Raw genomic sequence first — 17,040 nt, 5'->3', positions numbered from 1 at the left:
GGGGCTTTGGACTTCTGCATCTATGGCAGCACGGGTGTCAAGGTTGGGCAAGGGAAAGAAATGTGGGAATATCTCGCCCTTGACCTGGACCCTCACTGTCCCAGAAATGAGCCCTCAGGGCTGACACGGAAGAATCCAGTTCTGGATGGGAAAGACTTGGGAGCATGGCCGACTCCTGTGGAGGCAGCTGCCTCTGTGTCATCAGTAAGTAGGGAGTGTGAGATGGCTCTGATCACATCCAGAACTGGCCTCCTGACTGGCTGTCACATTTTATAGCTTCGCAGTTCATGTGACCACTTCCTCTTCCCAAGGCAGGAGAAGTTCCCTTGGTATCTGAGCGACTCCATGCAGGTGGAGTTGGACTCCATTCTTCCTAGGCCTTCCCTTCAGCCACTCCAGGTCCTGCTCCCCTAAACCCATCTCCCCCCCATCCCACTCCCCACCCCCCCCACCCCCCCACCCCCGCTTCTTAGGTTTTCTGTCGCTGTGAAGAGACACCATGACCACAGCAACTCTTATAAAGGAAAACATTTCATTGAGGCTAGCTTACAGTCCAAAGGTTTAGTCCATTATCATCATGGTAAGATATGGTGGTGTGCAGGCAGACGTGGTGCTGGAGAAGGAGCTGAGAGTTCTATATTTTGCTTCTTCTTCTTCTTCGGGAAAACACCAAATGGCTGGTGACACCGGTGCAGCAGGAGCAGTGGGAGGGCACGGAGGACCCAAGGGCCCAGGATTAGGAGGCCAAGGCGGCTTCCAGGGAGGATTCGGCAGCAGTCTTAGGGGCCGGGGTCATGGTCAAGGTCATGGCCATGGTCGGGGCTCGTGGAGGTAAAGCTGAAGACAAGGAGTGGATCTCCGTCACCAAGCTGGGCCACCTGGTTAAGGACATGAAGATCAAGTCCCTGGAGGAGATCTACCTGTCCTCCCTTCCCATTAAGGAATCCGAGATCATTGACTTTTTCCTGGGCACATCCCTAAAGGATGAGGTTCTAAAGATCATGCCAGTGCAGAAGCAGACTTGGGCTGGCCAGAGGACCAGGTTCAAGGCTTCTGTTGCTGTTGGGGACTACAATGGTCATGTTGGTCTTGGTGTTAAGTGCTCCAAAGTAGCCACTGCCATCCAAGGGGCCACCATCTTGGCCAAGCTTTCCATTGTCCCTGTGCGGAGAGGCTACTGGGGGAACGAGATTGGCAAGCCCCACACTGTGCCGTGCAAAGTGACAGGCCGCTGTGGCTCTGTGTTGGCGCGTCTCATTCCTGCCCCCAGAAGCACTGGCATCGTCTGCTCCTGTGCCCAAGAAGCTACTGATGATGGCTGGCATTGATGACTGCTACACATCAGCCAGGGGCTGCACTGCCACCCTGAGCAACTTTGCCAAGGCCATCTTTGATGCCGTCTCCAAGACCTACAGCTACCTGACCCCTGACCTCTGGAAAGAAACTGTGTTCACCAAGTCTCCTTATCAGAAATTCACTGACCATCTTGTGAAAACCCACACCAGAGTCTCTGTTCAGAGGACCCAGGCTCCAGCTGTGGTCACCACATAAGAGTTTTTATACAAGAAAAATAAAGTGAATTAAATTGGCGGGGGGGGGGGGGGGGGGGAGTTCTACCTCTTGATCCGCTGGCAGCAGAAGGAGACTGCTTGAGCAGTCTAGCTTGAGCATATGAGACCTCAAAGCCCACTTCTACGGTGACACACTTGTAGCTATAGTTTTCCTGCCTGGCCCACAGTCAGGACAAATCTCTCTCACCTGCCAGTCCCACAGCCGCTCAGACTCGACCAAGTAAACACAGAGACTTATATTGGTTACAAACTGTATGGCCGTGGCAGGCTTCTTGCTAACTGTTCTTACAGCTTAAATTAATCTATTTCCATTAATCTATACCTTGCCACATGGCTCGTGGCTTCCCGGCATCTTCACATGCTGTTTGTCCTGGTGGCGGCTGGCAGTGTCTCTCTGACTCAGCCTTCCACTTCCCAGCTTTATTCTCCTCCTTGTCCCGCCTATACTTCCTGCCTAGCCACTGGCCAATCAGTGATTTATTTATTGACCAATCAGAAACACACTTGACATACAGACCATCCCACAGCACACACTTCCTCCAAGGCCACACCTACTCCAAGAAGATCACACCTCATAATAGCACCACTCCTGTAGGCCAAGCATTCACACACATGAATCTTTGGGGGCCATTCCTATTCAAACCACCACACCCCCCAAATTGGTCCTCCTTCCCTCTGCAACCCCCATATGTGAACCTCTCACAGAGCCCAGAGCTGGCCTCGAAGAAGAATCCGGTCACAGGATCCTGCATGGACTCTGGAAGGAGGGTGTAGGCAGAAGGCAGCTGGTGGGTTCCAGAGGAGCCCTGTTCTCTTTCTCACATGGACATTTGTACCTTTCCACTTGAAAGATGAAACTCTACAGAACCCTGCTTTTGTGGAGGAGAGAAAACACTCTGTCTTCTTCACTCTGGTTGTCCTGCAAAGACAGGGCGACGGAACACCGAGGGGAGTTAAAACCTTGTTTATGCGTCCTTCCATCCTTCCTTTAGTTGTCCGAAGCGTATTTCCCTCTTGCAACTCAAACAGCTAAATAAAGACGGCCAATGAGATGGCTCGGGGAGTAAAGAGGCTAGCCACACAGACCTCACGACTTGGGTTTGACCCCAGGACCCACAGTGAATGGAGAGAACTGAGCCCTCAGAGCTGTGCTTCACACGTGCACGTGTATACACATGTGCACATGTATACACACGCGTATAAGTATACACACACTCACATGTATATACACACGCACATGTATACACACATGCACATGTATACACACACGCACATGTTTACACACTTACATGTATACACACATGCACAAGTATACACACACTCACATGTATACACACTGTACGTGCATACACATGAATGATGCTTTGAAGTGAATAAATATTTATTATAGAACAGACCACAGCTTTAGCAGATAAATGACATTTTTGAGAACTATTTATTGCCATTGGGGAAATGGCTGCAGTGTACTGTGAAGACATCCTATTTTTGTAAGGACTACAATCCATGTTATTTATGAGAATGTGGCTTTGGGCCTTTTGTAATCATCAGGCTTCACTTTTAAATAAAGTCATACAAAGAAAGCTGTTCTGGGTGCGTCCCTGGATATGGACTACAGAGCCCCACGTCCAGCCCGCTTATTAGCTCATCCCCACAGCTCCTATCCCATATCATGAGGGCCCAAGGAGCATCTGGAACCCATAGACTATTCCATCTCCGATGCAGTGGTCACCGCATGGTGCTGCGACCTTGGATGATGAAAACTGAGCCACTGGGAAGCCGGATGTTTCAAAAGGTACCACTGTGAGTTTCTGGGGCTACTCTTAGTTTTGAACAATTGAGAATTTGGGATTCCACAAGCCATCTCATCAAATTTAGGAAGACACCGGCTTAGTGTCAAGGTTACAATTAGAGGACACAGTTCTAAAAGAGCTCAAGCGAAGAGATGCATGGGGCAATGGATGGCCATCTCCAGGGTGCACCTCCCTCCAACCACAGGGATGCGTTTGCCAACCTGGAGGCTCTCCAAACCCACAGGCTAGGGGCTTTATTGAGGTTTTGTTACGGAGGCATGCCTGAGTCCCTCATCGGCCCTTGGTAATTGAACTGGGTCTCAGGGACCCAGTGGCCTTCCTGGAGATCATGGAGGGCAGGCCTGAAATTGCAAAAGCTTTAATCACCTGGCCAGGCTTTCCAGCAGCCAGCCCACATCCGCCTGTCTGTGGGGCTCAAGCTTTGAGTCATCTCATTAGCATATGCAAATCAGTAAAAATGGTGAGTTCCCAGAGAACCTTTCTGGGAACTTGGGGTAGAGACCCAATACTTGTTTTTCTTCTATTTTATTTTATTTCTTTTATCATACCACAGTGAGGTTCAAGGAAGGGGCTGTGGCCATGGATGGGCAGCGACAGAGAATACCAACAGCCTCAGATGGAAGCTGGGGTCCCACAGAGCTTTCTGAGGAACATTTGATAAGATGAACTCTTTAGATTCCTGAAGTGTGCTTAGAGCTAAAACCTCCCACTTTTTTCCTGGAAGCAGGAAAATTCCAGAGGGAAGCTTGGCCCAGTAGTGCATACCTAGAATCCCAGCACTTGGAGACCAAGGCCAAGATTGGAGGTCTAGGGCCAGCCTGGGCTGCAGAAAAAGAGTACTCTTCAAAATGAATTAATTGGCCGGGCCGTGGTGGTGCATGCCTTTAATCCCAGCACTCGGGAGGCAAAGCCAGGCGGATCTCTGTGAGTTCAAGGCCAGCCTGGGCTACCGAGTGACTTCCAGGTAAGGCGCAAAGCTACACAGAGAAACCCTGTCTTGAAAAACAAAACAAAAACAAAAAAAACAAACAAACAAAAAAAAAGAATTAATTGATGGATGGATCAATTAATAAAAGTTTAAATGTCCAAACAGAGCTTGGCTCTACTCAATCTCTTCCTTGCCTCTTGAGTCCCTCCGAGAAACATCCTCATTTTCCTGACCACAGAGATGAGCCAAGATTTACCTCCCAAGAGTTGCTGATATCACCCTAGCTGGCCACTAGGGTGAGCAAAAGGACAAGAACTATGCAGAGGCCAAGCAAAAGCTCACCTGGGCAGGCTCTGTGTCACTGGAGAGCTGCCAAGGCTTTCCAGACCTAGGCAGAGAGGGAACTGACGTGATGGGAGGGGACTGGGGAAGGAGAGGAGCTGGGGTCGGATGTCTCTGTCACCCTGTCTCTTCCTGCCTCAGGCTGCTGGCTGCTGGGGTCAAAGGGCTCTGGAGAAGCACTGCACAGACCTGGAAGAGCCAGGTTCACCTTGCAGATGTGGGAGGGGTCTTTGCAAGGGTGCTCTCTGTCCAGTTTCTTCTGGAGTGTCAGCACTGAGCACAGCTTTGCGTGCCAGGATTAGAAGAAGCAGAGGGCAGGGAGAAGATGCCTTCCCCACTCCTCCAGGAAGTGCTGGACTCTGGGGCCTAGCCAAGCAGCAGAGGGGACAAGACCAGAAGGAGGCAAGCCTCAAAAAGCCAAAGATGCCGCTACCCCACAGAAAGACCCAGCTGAACTCCAGCTTTATGCCTCTTTGCATCTCAGTGCAGGTCACTTGACTTTTGTAAGAATGACACAAAGACACGCACAGATGCACAGCACACACACACACACACACACACACACACACACACACACACACACGACTTATTGCACAGACTCCAATGCATTGACCCACACTTTGTGCACCGGTTAATGGGAGTAATTATTAATGTCACCCTACCCAGCAGTTCCCATCAACGCTGCCTAGGTGTGTGTGTGTGTACTTGTGTGTATTGCGTGTACTTGTATGTATTGTGTGTGCGCTCTGTGTGTGTGTGTGTGTGTGTGTGTGTGTGTGTGTGTGTGTCCTCTGCTGCTCTCCCAGGCTCCAGGGTCCTGCAGTTCCTCAAGCCACGGGAAAGGCATCTTCTCTGTAGACTTGTCAGCACTGATGAGGTTTCCTTCAGTCCTGCTGCTCAAAGACTGTCCTGTGCTGTCACTAAGAGAAAGCTGGAGCTGCAGGAAAGGGAGCTGCAGGAGCAGCTGCAGGAAAGGGGGCTGCAGGAGCAGCTGCAGGAGAGGGAGCTGCAGGAGTGGCTGCAGGAGAGGGAGCTGCAGGAGAGGGAGCTGCAGGAGAGGGAGCTGCAGGAGAGGCTGCAGGAGCAGCTGCAGGAGAGGGAGCTGCAGGAGAGGCTGCAGGAGAGGGAGCTGCAGGAGTGGCTGCAGGAGAGGGAGCTGCAGGAGAGGGAGTTGCAGGAGAGGGAGCTGCAGGAGAGGCTGCAGGAGCAGCTGCAGGAGAGGGAGCTGCAGGAGAGGCTGCAGGAGAGGGAGCTGCAGGAGAGGGAGCTGCAGGAGCGGCTGCAGGAGAGGGGGCTGCAGGAGAGGGAGCTGCAGGAGCGGCTGCAGGAGAGGGAGCTGCTCAGGCCTGCCAGATCAGAACCTGCACCCGAGAGCCACCAGGCCACTGTGCTGTCGTTGCTCAGGAAGTGTGTCTCCTGAGCTTTTTGACACACACCACTGAGCCTCACAGTGATATCCTAGAACTCATGATCCTCCTGCCTCAGCCTCTAAGTGGCTGAATTACATGTGTGTGCCTCTACACCTAGTGCATTCAAGTCCTTTTCATTTGTTGGTTCGTTTTTTGAGACAGGGTTTTTCTGTGTAGCCCTGGCTGTTCTGGAACTTGCTCTGTAGACCAGGCTGGCCTCAAACTCAGGGATCCGCCTGCTGTTGTTACCACTGCCTGGCTTAGTGCCTTCAAGTCTTGATGTGATTAAACTGACAGGACCCATTAACAAGCAGCAAACTCACCAGCTTATATTTGAGAGAGAAACACTTTTCCTATCCTAACTAGAAACAAACTCTTGCAGGCTGTGGAGGTTAGTACTGTAAACACCAAACACCACCCTCATCTCAAAAGGGAGAAGAGGCAGCTCATTACTGGGTGTGGTGGCACCTGCCTTTAACCCCAGCACTCGGGAGGCAGAGGCAAGCAGATCTCTGTGAGTTTGAGGACAGCCTGGGCTACAGAGCTAGTTCTAGGACAGCCAGGGCTACTTAGAGAGACCCTGTCTCAAAAAAAAAAAAAAAAAAAAAAAGAGGTAGCTTATTATCGATCCAAATTCAAGTGTCCATAGCCCAAGAACACACACACTCCGGTTACCCCAAATTCCATGTTCCAACTGTTATGAGGTAAGCCCACCAGAGACCACGACATGGACACTCCTAAAGCTGAAAAGAAAGTCTTATTGCCTAAACGGCCTTCCAGCCCTTGATCTTTTATGCACAAAAGCCACCTCCTGGTTGTCACACTTCAAGCAGCAGAACTACAGAAGCCAAAAGGGACTTTCCCAAACTATGGACCAGATGTTTGATGGATCAGGCCTTTGTTCCCATTTTGGCAGGTGTTAGGGCCTTTGTGCTAGGTTTTGAAGTCCGAATGGTGCCTCTAACATGGCGTCAGTTGTGCTAATTTCTGGGGCCAGTTACACAACATAGTAACAGTCTGGTGACGTTTTTATAGTCACAGAACAAAAAAGTCATAAATCAAAGTGCTTTTCAAGGGGCTGGAGAGATGGCTCAGTGGTTAAGAGCACTGACTGTTCTTCCAGAGGTCCTGAGTTCAATTCCCAGCAACCACATGGTGGTTCACAACCATCCATAGAGATCTGGTGTCCTCTTCTGGCCTACAGGCATGCATGTAGGCAGAACACTGCATACCTAATAAACAAATAAATCTTTAAAAAGAAAACCAAACAAAAGTGCTTTTCAAAGGCATTGATAGGGACCTTAGGGAAGGGGTACGGCAAGCAGGGGAACTTTGCTATAGGCCTCAGATGCTAGCTGCTGACTTTCTTAGCCCTGTGATTGGTTGGAAACTAGGTAGAGATCTGTTCATACATTCCAAAGGATTTACCTAATGGTCACAGAGACGTTAAGTCAAGTGCAGAGGAGTACAATAAATGTCCATTAAGGGAGCAAAAGATGCCCTGAGAGAGTTTGATCCTGGACTTACAACATTCCAACCTCTCCACATCATTGAAGTTCTAATCAGCTCATCAGCCTTGCAGAAGGTTCCGAGGAACGTGCAATTCTTTCCAGGAACTTTCCTTCACAGTATTAAGATGGCCACCATGTCAAATGGTTTCATCAGTCACTTACTGGGCTGCCACTGCTCAGCTAAGGCCGCCCCATGGTTCTGAGTTACTCAGAAAAGTGTAACTGTTTCTTCTTTCTCTGTCTTCTTCCAGAGCTCTGGGTTTTCTCACTGTTTCTCTGAAGCTACCCCCTCCCACCTCCGTCCAGGGAGGCTGCTCCGAGTCACGTGATTTTCCATCTTCTCTCCTCTGAGCAGCTGCCAAGGCTTACAGCTTGCCTGCCTGTTGTTAGTCTCAAACTCTAATAAAATTGTCCTGGAACTTAAAAAAAGAAAGGAAAAAGAGCATTTTCCACAGTCAAGTGGACCTGGGGTTTTGGCGAATTAGTGTCCTGGGCTCTGAATCTCTGAGTGTGCAAAATGGAATTTATAAAAGCAACCCGCCCCCCGCCCCTCTCCGAACATTAAAGCAGGTGTTTGAGATTACAGAACACAGAGGACTAGAGTTGAAAACGATAAATAATTCACAGCTCCCGAGAGAAAAGTTTGGATCTTATCTCAGGCCGACAGAGGGGGCCTCTTTTCTCTGCCCGGCAGATGGGGCAAAGAGCCTGCACCTGTTTTGTGAGTTGAGCTACAACCACCTCTTCTTACCTTATTCCTCCGAGCCGCCTACCAACCAGCTACGGATGGAAACGTGAGACTTCTACCAAAAATGGGGAACCGAGGCCGCCAAGATGGCGCGCAGCCAGCCCAAGCACTCCTTTGATGGCGGGAAAGGCCAGTTTGGTGATGGTTGACAGCCTCTGGTCGCCTTAGCGCGCCTGGCCAAGCTTGAGACACTGCCATTCCCCCGTGAGACCAGGAGGGGGCGGCAAACCTCACCCCGCATTGGAAAGCGCCTGGACAGCTCGCACCTAGTAGAGCCAAGAGAATCCATTGGGCCTCCAAGGTCCCGATGCTCAGTCCAACATGACAGCTCTTCCATAAACACTTCCTAAAGTTTGGTGGGTTTTCTGTGAATCTTATTCAACTTCTCTCCGTTAAACAAAAGCCACAGCAAAAATCTGCTAGAGAAGGGCTCATCTCCATTTTCAGGCCCCTCTGAGTATGCAGAGACTGTCAAGATTCTTAAAAATGGGGGTGGAGTTGAAGTGGAGTGGGGGGGGGGGAGGGGGCTCAGGCTCTGCTTGGGATCCCAGCACTGATCACAACCGTCCAGTAACTCCAGCTCCAAGGAGCTGACTCCTGCTAGTGGCCTCTGTGGGCTCTGCACTCATGTGCACACCCTTAAATCTTTAACCAACTTAAAGATTCTTTAAAAGACTTTCTTGCCAGGCGGTGGTGGCGCACGCCTTTAATCCCAGCACTCGGGAGGCAGAGCCAGGCGGATCTCTGTGAGTTCGAGGCCAGCCTGGGCTACCAAGTGAGTCCCAGGAAAGGCGCACAGCGACACAGAGAAACCCTGTCTCGAAAAACCAAAAAAAAAAAAAAAAGACTTTCTTATTGGGGCTGGAGGGATGGCTCAGAGGTTAAGAGCACTGACTCCTCTTCCAGAGGTCCTGAGTTCAATTTCCAGCAACCACATGGTGGCTCACATCCATCCATAATGAGATCTGGTGCCCTCTTCTGGCCTGCAGGCATACATGCTGTATACATAATAAATAAATAAAATCTTTAATAAAAAAAAAAAAGAAAAAAAGACTTTCTTATTGACACAGAGGCCTATACAATATACCCTCGTGGTCTTTATAGAGAGGAGAGATGTGTAAGTGGTGGAGTTTACACCTCGTATGTTGGAGGCCCTGGATTTGGTCCCTAGAATTAAAAACATCAATAATCTTGCCAGGAACGCCTACACGTACCCTCGGCCAGCTGTGTAACTTTCTCAGAGCATGCTGGTGCCAAGATAACCAGAACTGGGCCCGTATCAGCTCAGAGCTCCAAACAGAAAGTGAACACGGTATAATTGTCACGGGACAGCCCCTAAGCCAGAGGAAAGTGTCAGTTGATTGAGTGCAAAAAGATGAGTCCTTAGAAAATCTGTTACCACCCAATCTTTTAATGTCTCAGCTTTGATAAAAAGATACAGGGTTGTGGTTTCCCGGGGCTAGAGGTTTGGACTGAATGAGTCAAAGTGCCAGGGAACTCCGGTGAAAACACATAGCCCACAGCCCAAAGCAGTCAACTGAAAAAATGAACATGGAAAAAGCTCCCCCAAGAACAGCCCAGACAGCACGTCACAGTAAAAAGACGTGCCAGTGGAATCCCCTTTGCACTGTTCAGTTTTTCTTATTTCTGTGACAAAGTGCCTGGCAACAGCGACCCAGGGAAGGGGTTCTTCTGGTTCACAGTTTGAAGGGATGCAGTCTGTCAGGATGGAGAAGGCCCGGTGGGAGTGTGAGGTGGCTGATGGTGTAACAGTTACAGTCTGGAAACAGTGATGATGCTAGTGTTCAGCTCACTTTCTCCTGTCTGCTTCATCAAGGACCCCAGTGCCCTCCACCCTCACAGTCATCCACTACAGCATTACAGCAGGTCACCCTGCTTCAGTTAAGTCTCTCGGGAAACGCCCTCCCTGCTACCACTGATACATCCAGACGTGTGTCTCCCAGATGACTCTAAATCTGACCAAGCTGAGATTTACAGCCTTTACCCCAGAGTGCCTTCAGGCTGGAGAGCAGCGTGCAGGAGCAAACCTCAGACTGCGCTGTGGGGCTGGGATAAGAACAACAGAGCTCAGATTCAGGAGAGAGAAATCAAAGCGAACACACTGACACCGACGGAAGAAGGAAAATGGACAGGGCAGATCCCCATCCCGAACATGAGCTCGGTGAGAGGAAACCACAGAGCAGATCTGTGCCATCCCACAGCTGGTGCTCCTGTTTATACCCGTCGGTATGGCTGGAGCCTTTAAAATAAGTGCGGCCATTCATACAAGACAATAAACACATTATTCCCGAATTAAATAAATAAACCAAGACAAAGGGCTGCTGTCTCTCCCGGGATGTTGAGAAGCTAGCTGGAAGGCTCTGGCTGGAGACCAACAATAACAGAAGGAGAGGAGGCATTCTGTCTCCCTCAGGGACCATGCCATCCATCCCACTCACTTTGCAGAAAACCGAGGCCCCAAGGAGTCACTTCCAGTTCGAGATCTCCCAGACTCATCTACAGTCGTGAGTCTAAGACTGGGATTCTGGAGAAGGCAGTGCTGGCGTATGAAACTTGTTCAGTAGCCCCCCCGCAAGCCCCTCCAAAGAGAGTGACCCCACCTCCAAGACAAGGAGTCCCATTCTTCTGACTCCACTCATATCCCCTTGCTCATCTAGAAAATGCAAAGCAAGATTCTTCCCAGAGGCCTGGTTGAAATGGGGCCCCTTCTCCTTCAGCGGCAGGTGTATGTCCCAGCCCCCTAATCCCGGCCCAGAACTATGAGCCACTGATACCCCAGAGTTAAGCAGCAACTTGCTCTCTGCCAGGTGGGTGTGATAGTATTAGAAAAGCCCTCAAATAGGCCTGGCAGTGGTGACCCATGCCTTTAATCCCAGCACTCAGGAGGCAGGGCAGACGGACCTCTGTGAGTTCGAGGTCACTGTCCTGTGTCCTCAGAAAGATGATGAAAACAAAAAGGCAGATTTCCCTCCTCGCAGGGGTGGGGCGGGGGTGTCTCCCAGGAGCCAGGAGGAACGGCACTCTGGAGAGTTGGCATGTTTGTCCTCTGAGCAGGGCCTACTGTTCTCTGCCACCTGCGGCTCCATTCCAAGCCCCTGAAGGCTCTTCCTGCCTAGCAGGAAACATGCGCTAGAAGAGCATGCAGAGGGAGTGGCTGAAGGTCAGGGAGTCTCCACGAGCCTGGGTGGGACTCCATCCCCCCCCCCCCCCACAGTTGGCATAAGATCCCTAAGGCTCATCCATGTGTCAGCTTCCTTCCTTTTAAAGGTTGAACAAGCGCCATTGTTACATTCTTTGACAATGACCAGGGGTCTGCCCTGACCTGGCATGGGGGGGCCCTCCCATGCCCAATCATCACTTCTGGTCCTGCACCTAGTATAGACATTTGCTCTTACTATAAGGGAAACAGCTATGTAAGATCAGACAGAAGCCACAAACGGGGACACACTGTCATTTCCATGACACTCTTGTCCTTGGGGATGACACTGGTGTCTGGGGACACACTTCAATGTTACAAAGACCAATTTGGATCCTGTGAAATCACACCAAGAAGAACATGTTAAGCAAGTAATGAGCAGTGGCCTAGGCTTAAAGTGGGGAAGCAAAGTGAATGGAACCCACTGTGGCTTTAGCCCAAGCTGAAACCCTTAAATCAAATAGACAGGAGCATCCCTGCTTGCTGGTCATCCCTGCTCGCCGATCACCCCCTCAGAGGCCTTTCCTACATGCCCTCTCATGTGAATCCTGTTTTATTCTTCTTTATAACACCTGTGTTTATTATCTGCCTCCTTTGCTGAACTTGAGTGTGGAAGTTCCCTGTGTGGTTCCTGGTCGGGTCCCCAGGGCCTAGAACAATGCTTAGCATACAGTCAGTGCTAGATAAAGTATTTGTTGACTGCTTAGAAGAATGGACAGAGGCTATGCGGTGGTGGCGCACACCTTTAATCCCAGTACTCAGGAGACAAAGGCAGGCAGATCTCTGAGTTTGAGGCCAGGGCTACACAGAGAAACCCTGTCTCGAAACAATCCCCCCTATCCACCAAAAAATAAAAAAGAATGGATAGGAAAAAGAAATACAGATGCATCAGCAGTGAGCGAACTAATTACTGCGCGACTGTAGAAGCCCGGTTAAAGATGTGATCACCGAAGGAGTGGGAAGAAGTCAGTGAGGTCTTCGTGCACGTAGAACAAAATGAGCAGGGCAGTGGAGGGAGAGCACAGGCCCAGGCAGAGACTGGAAAGTATGAGATAATCTAAGCAAGGTGGGTCCGCCCTTCCTCCCTCTCCTGCGCTTCCTGCTCCAGGCAGGGGCTCTGCCTCAACCCAGACTTCTGTGCCTCCTGTTCTGTCCTGCTGTGGATGGAAAGGGCCAGGGCGAAGCCCTTCCAGCCCCGAGGTGCACAGGGCCTTGCACTGCTCCCTGTGAGCCTCCTAAGAGCACCTAGCAGGGGCAGCTCTTGCCACCAGACGGCCTCCCAGGTCAGTTCTCCATGCCTCCTTCCGACCCAATGGACCTCCTGACTCAAAACATTCTCATCTGCCGGATTAGCACAGTCATTCACCTTCCTCTCTACAAAGGACACAGGGGTCACTCCCCCCGAAAGGGTTACTGCGTGAGCAGCACAGGTTACAAATCAGGCCATCTGAGCTCTAATTCCTGTCTCATCCCTCACAGCTTATGGGTCCCTAAGCCCTTAGGTTCATCTGTAAACGAACATACCCCGTGGGATTGTTATGAGAACAAGTTACATGTCAAGTCCTTAGCGCAGGACCTGGTCACCATATGCTCAATAAGAGGCATGTGTCATCACTTGTTGACGACCCTGGCCTGGCAGCTTAATTCCTCCAAGGCGTACAGTGTGAAACACAGAATGCTTTGTTTGCGTTTTAACTGGTACTCCTTATATTCTTAATGCTGGGGGTGCTAGGCTAGCAGAGGCAGAGTTTCCTGTATTCCTATAATCCACAAAGTACCCACTTTGCGTCCTGCAAGGGTCCTGGCAGGCATGTAATAAACGCTGATGTCTGATAAACAGAGTGGAAGTGGGTTACAAGGCACGGGGAAAGCTGTGAAAGGCTTCTACCAGCTACTTCGTATCTGCAGGCTCCTCACTTACCTCCTAACCCTTTCTTAAGAGTTGTCAGGGACAGAAGCACTTTTCGCTCACGCTTCCAGCCACCCCATCTTACACCCCAAGGGGCTGACTGGGGGCACCTCTAGCTCTTTCCCCAGATGCCACTGCCTTGTGCCAACTCTGTTGGAGAAGGCTATCGTCAGGCCCACACCAGAAGCCTTAGTGAGCTTAAAGGAAATGCTCTTGCCCCAAGCGCTGGGATAGATGGTCATTCCGGTGTTGGCAGAGCGGGGATGCCAGGGTACCATGTGCGGCTCGGCTTGGTCCTGGAAATGACTGGGCAACAAGGGAGTAAAGAAAGGGCAGACACAGGTACAGGGAAGCTAGGGTTGGGTGGGCAAGGCATGCAGCAGCACCAACTACACAGCAACCCGGAACCTCAGCCTGCTTCTCCCGTGCAGAACCAGTTGGGGTGAGCTTGTCTCGGTAGGAGGTCTCTGTAGGGGAGAAGTCTCAGGCTGCAGTCCTCTGGATGAGGAAGCAGCAGTTGCTAGTTTTAGCACACTCAGTCAACACTCACACTTGGACCAGGGGAAGGCTTTGCCCCTTCCCACCAGCCTGAGGTATTGGTCCTTGTCAATAATACACATTCACACAGGACTTGACCCACTCCTTACATATTCACGCAAGGCTTCCCGAAGCACACACCAAGACCCCAAAGCTGACAGACAACTGCTTGGCCTGACTTGCTTAGCAGGGAGCTTTCTGTGTGACCTTAGGTCATTCCCATATGTGACAAGGCAGGGAGAGCTGGAGTGGAGAATAACCAGGAAAGGAACAAGCTTGGGGCTTAAGGAGGAGCTAGAGATAGGGTGTGACCAGGAACACCCCTTAGAAAACTTGATAGTGGAAGGGAAAAGAAGGCCGGAAGGCTGGGAGATGGCTGGCCTGGTAAAGGGCTTGCTGAGTCAGCGTGAGGACCAGAGTTCAGTCCCTAGAAGACATGTACAGGAGGCATGGTGACATGTATGTGTAATCCCAGTGCTGGGGAGATGTGGACAGGCAGATCTCATGGGGGCGTTTCCTAGCCAGCTTTGACCAATCCCAAGGCAGTGAGAGACGCTGTCTCAAAAAACAAGGTGGTGGGCTGGAGGGATGGCTCAGGGGTTAGGAACACGGGCTGTTCTTTGAGAGGACCTGGCTTTCATTTCCAGCACCCACATGGTGGCTCACAATCATCCATAACTCACCACAGAGGATATGATACCTCTTCTGGTCTCTGTGAGCACTGTATGCATGTGATGCACAGACATCCATGCAGGCAAAACACTCATACACATGAAAATAATTAAAATAAAAAAGTGCAAGATGACACTTGCTGTTGACATCTAGCTTCGATATGCGCCCACACACACAAAGGCGTCAGATTCTGAATTTATTTTGAAGTGCACGCAGGATATGGAGATCAAAGACGACTCAAGGGGCTGGACAGACAGAAAGAGGACGAATGTCACCGACAGACATAGAGGACTATGGGTGAACACATCTGGTGTGGAACAGGGATGTGAGAAGTTCAGCTGTGGGGATTCTGGCTGTCCAAATGGGGAAGGGCAGCAGATGAAGGCGGCTGGGGAAATGAATCCTTGGAGAAATGAACACGACATACAGGTGCTGTCAGCATGTGGAGGTCATTTCTAATGATGAATCAGGCCTACTTCATGTTCTTCTGACTTGGCCATCATCCCACACCACTTGGCTGCCAAGACCATTTAGTTTTTGAGAGCCATTCACCTAAATTTTTTTTTCTGTTTTTTTTGAGACAAGGTATTGCTATGCAGCCCTGGCTGTCCTGAAACTTACTAGATCAGGCTGGCTTTTTTTCTTTTTGACTGGTGCTGAGAAGTCCATTTTTTTTATTAAGAGATTTTTTTTATTCATTTTACATACCAACCACAGATTCCCCTGTCCTCCCTCCTCCCACCCCACCCCCCAGCCTTCCCTAACCCACCCCCCATTCCTACCTCCTCCAAGGCAAGGTCTCCCATGGGGAGTCAGCAGAGCCTGGTACATTCAGTTGACACAGGTCCAAGCCCCTCCTCCCTGCACCAAGGCTGCACAGTGTCTCACCATAGGCACTAGGCTCCAAAAAGCTGGCTCATGCACTAGGGACAGGTCCCGATCCCACAGCCTGGAGGGCCCCCTAAACATTTCAAGCTAAACAACTGTCTCATTTATCCAGAGGGCCTAGTCCAGTACCATGGGGACTCCTCAGCTATTGGTCCACAGTTCATGCGTTCCCACTAGTTTGGCTGGTTGTCTCTGTACTTTCCAATCATGGTCTTGATATGCCTTGCTCATAGAATCCCTCTTCTCTCTAATTGGTTGGACTCTTGGAGCTCCGCCTGGGACCCAGCCGTGGATCTCTGCATCTGCTTCCATCAGTCACTGGATGAGGGTTCTATGATGACAGTTAGGGTATTCAGCCATCTGATCACCAGAGTAGTAGGTCAGCTCAGGGACCCTCTCAACTATTGCCAATAGTCTATGGTGGAGTCATCCTTGTGGCTTCCTGGGAACCTCCCTAGCACTCTGCTTCTCCCTCTTCCCATGGTGTCTTCATTTATCACGGTATCTCTTTCCTTGCTCCCCCACTCTGTTCCCATTCCAGCTCAAACTTCCAGCTCCCCTAAGCTCTCATTCCCTGTCCCTTGCCCTCCATTACCCTCCCTCACCCCCAGTTTGCTCAGGTAGATCTCATCCATTTCTCCATTGCTGGGCAATCCATGTGCCCTTCCTAGGGTCCTCCTTCCTAGCTAGTCTACCTGTCTCTGCCTCCTTAGTGCTTGGATAAAAGATGTGTGCTAATGTTTTTTTCTATGTTTACTAAAGATGGGGTCTACGTAGCCTGATTGAGCCTTGAACTCACAATCCTTACTCCAGCCTGGAGCACTGAGATTACAGGTTGTAAGCACGGCTCCTGGCCCAGCTACACTCATGCCTTTCACAGCTTGCTTATTTGCTACTTGGGGAGAAAGGGCAAGGAAAAATGTGTAGACCAACCTGCTTTTGCCCCGGTCTGGACTAACCCAGCACCTTCCCCTCCTTTCACCTGCCTAGGCTAGCAAAAGACCTAAAATGGCTCAGCCAGTGGCCCTGACCAGAATTCACGCAGATGCTCGCCATTGCTGACTGAGATGGGCCACGTCCTCCTGAAAGACCCTACGCAGCAAACTCTGTCTAATGAAGTTGACAGGCACGAGCAGATAACAAGGGACAAGATAAGTGCAAGGGCCTGTGGGACAAGCAGAGGGCACTGATGACATCCTGGTGTGTCATAGACTTCCCAGAGGAAGCAATGTCTCATTTGGCTTTGGAAGAGAGTGTACCAGGCAGTTAAGGGGTGCGTGGTTAGTGAGCAGTGCATTTATGCCATGTTGGGAGAAAAAGTGGGGTAGGGTGGACAGAACAAGTTAGCTCAAGTGTGCTGGAGGAAAAGCAGGGGCTCATTGCCTAAGGACCTGTTCTCTAGGATCCCAGAGTTCTCTAACAAGGGGAGGTGGGCAGGGGCAAGCTTGCAGCCAATGGGCTGACTTCAGAGCTTGTGGGTGGTCTAAGGAGTGGTCC

The 17,040-nt window shown here is 50.6% G+C and overlaps 1 pseudogene; it reads left to right on the top strand.

Annotated features, from left to right (window-relative positions):
• Positions 1 to 673: 673 nt before the first annotated feature.
• Positions 674 to 1,551, top strand: LOC131908723 (small ribosomal subunit protein uS5-like; annotated as a pseudogene).
• The last annotated feature ends 15,489 nt before the right edge of the window (positions 1,552 to 17,040 follow it).

Source organism: Peromyscus eremicus, chromosome 4 (assembly GCF_949786415.1).
Source record: "Peromyscus eremicus chromosome 4, PerEre_H2_v1, whole genome shotgun sequence".
NCBI classification, from domain to species: domain Eukaryota; kingdom Metazoa; phylum Chordata; class Mammalia; order Rodentia; family Cricetidae; genus Peromyscus; species Peromyscus eremicus.
The sequence above is the reverse complement of the archived record's forward strand: the minus strand, read 5'-3'. Positions and strand labels throughout refer to the sequence as shown.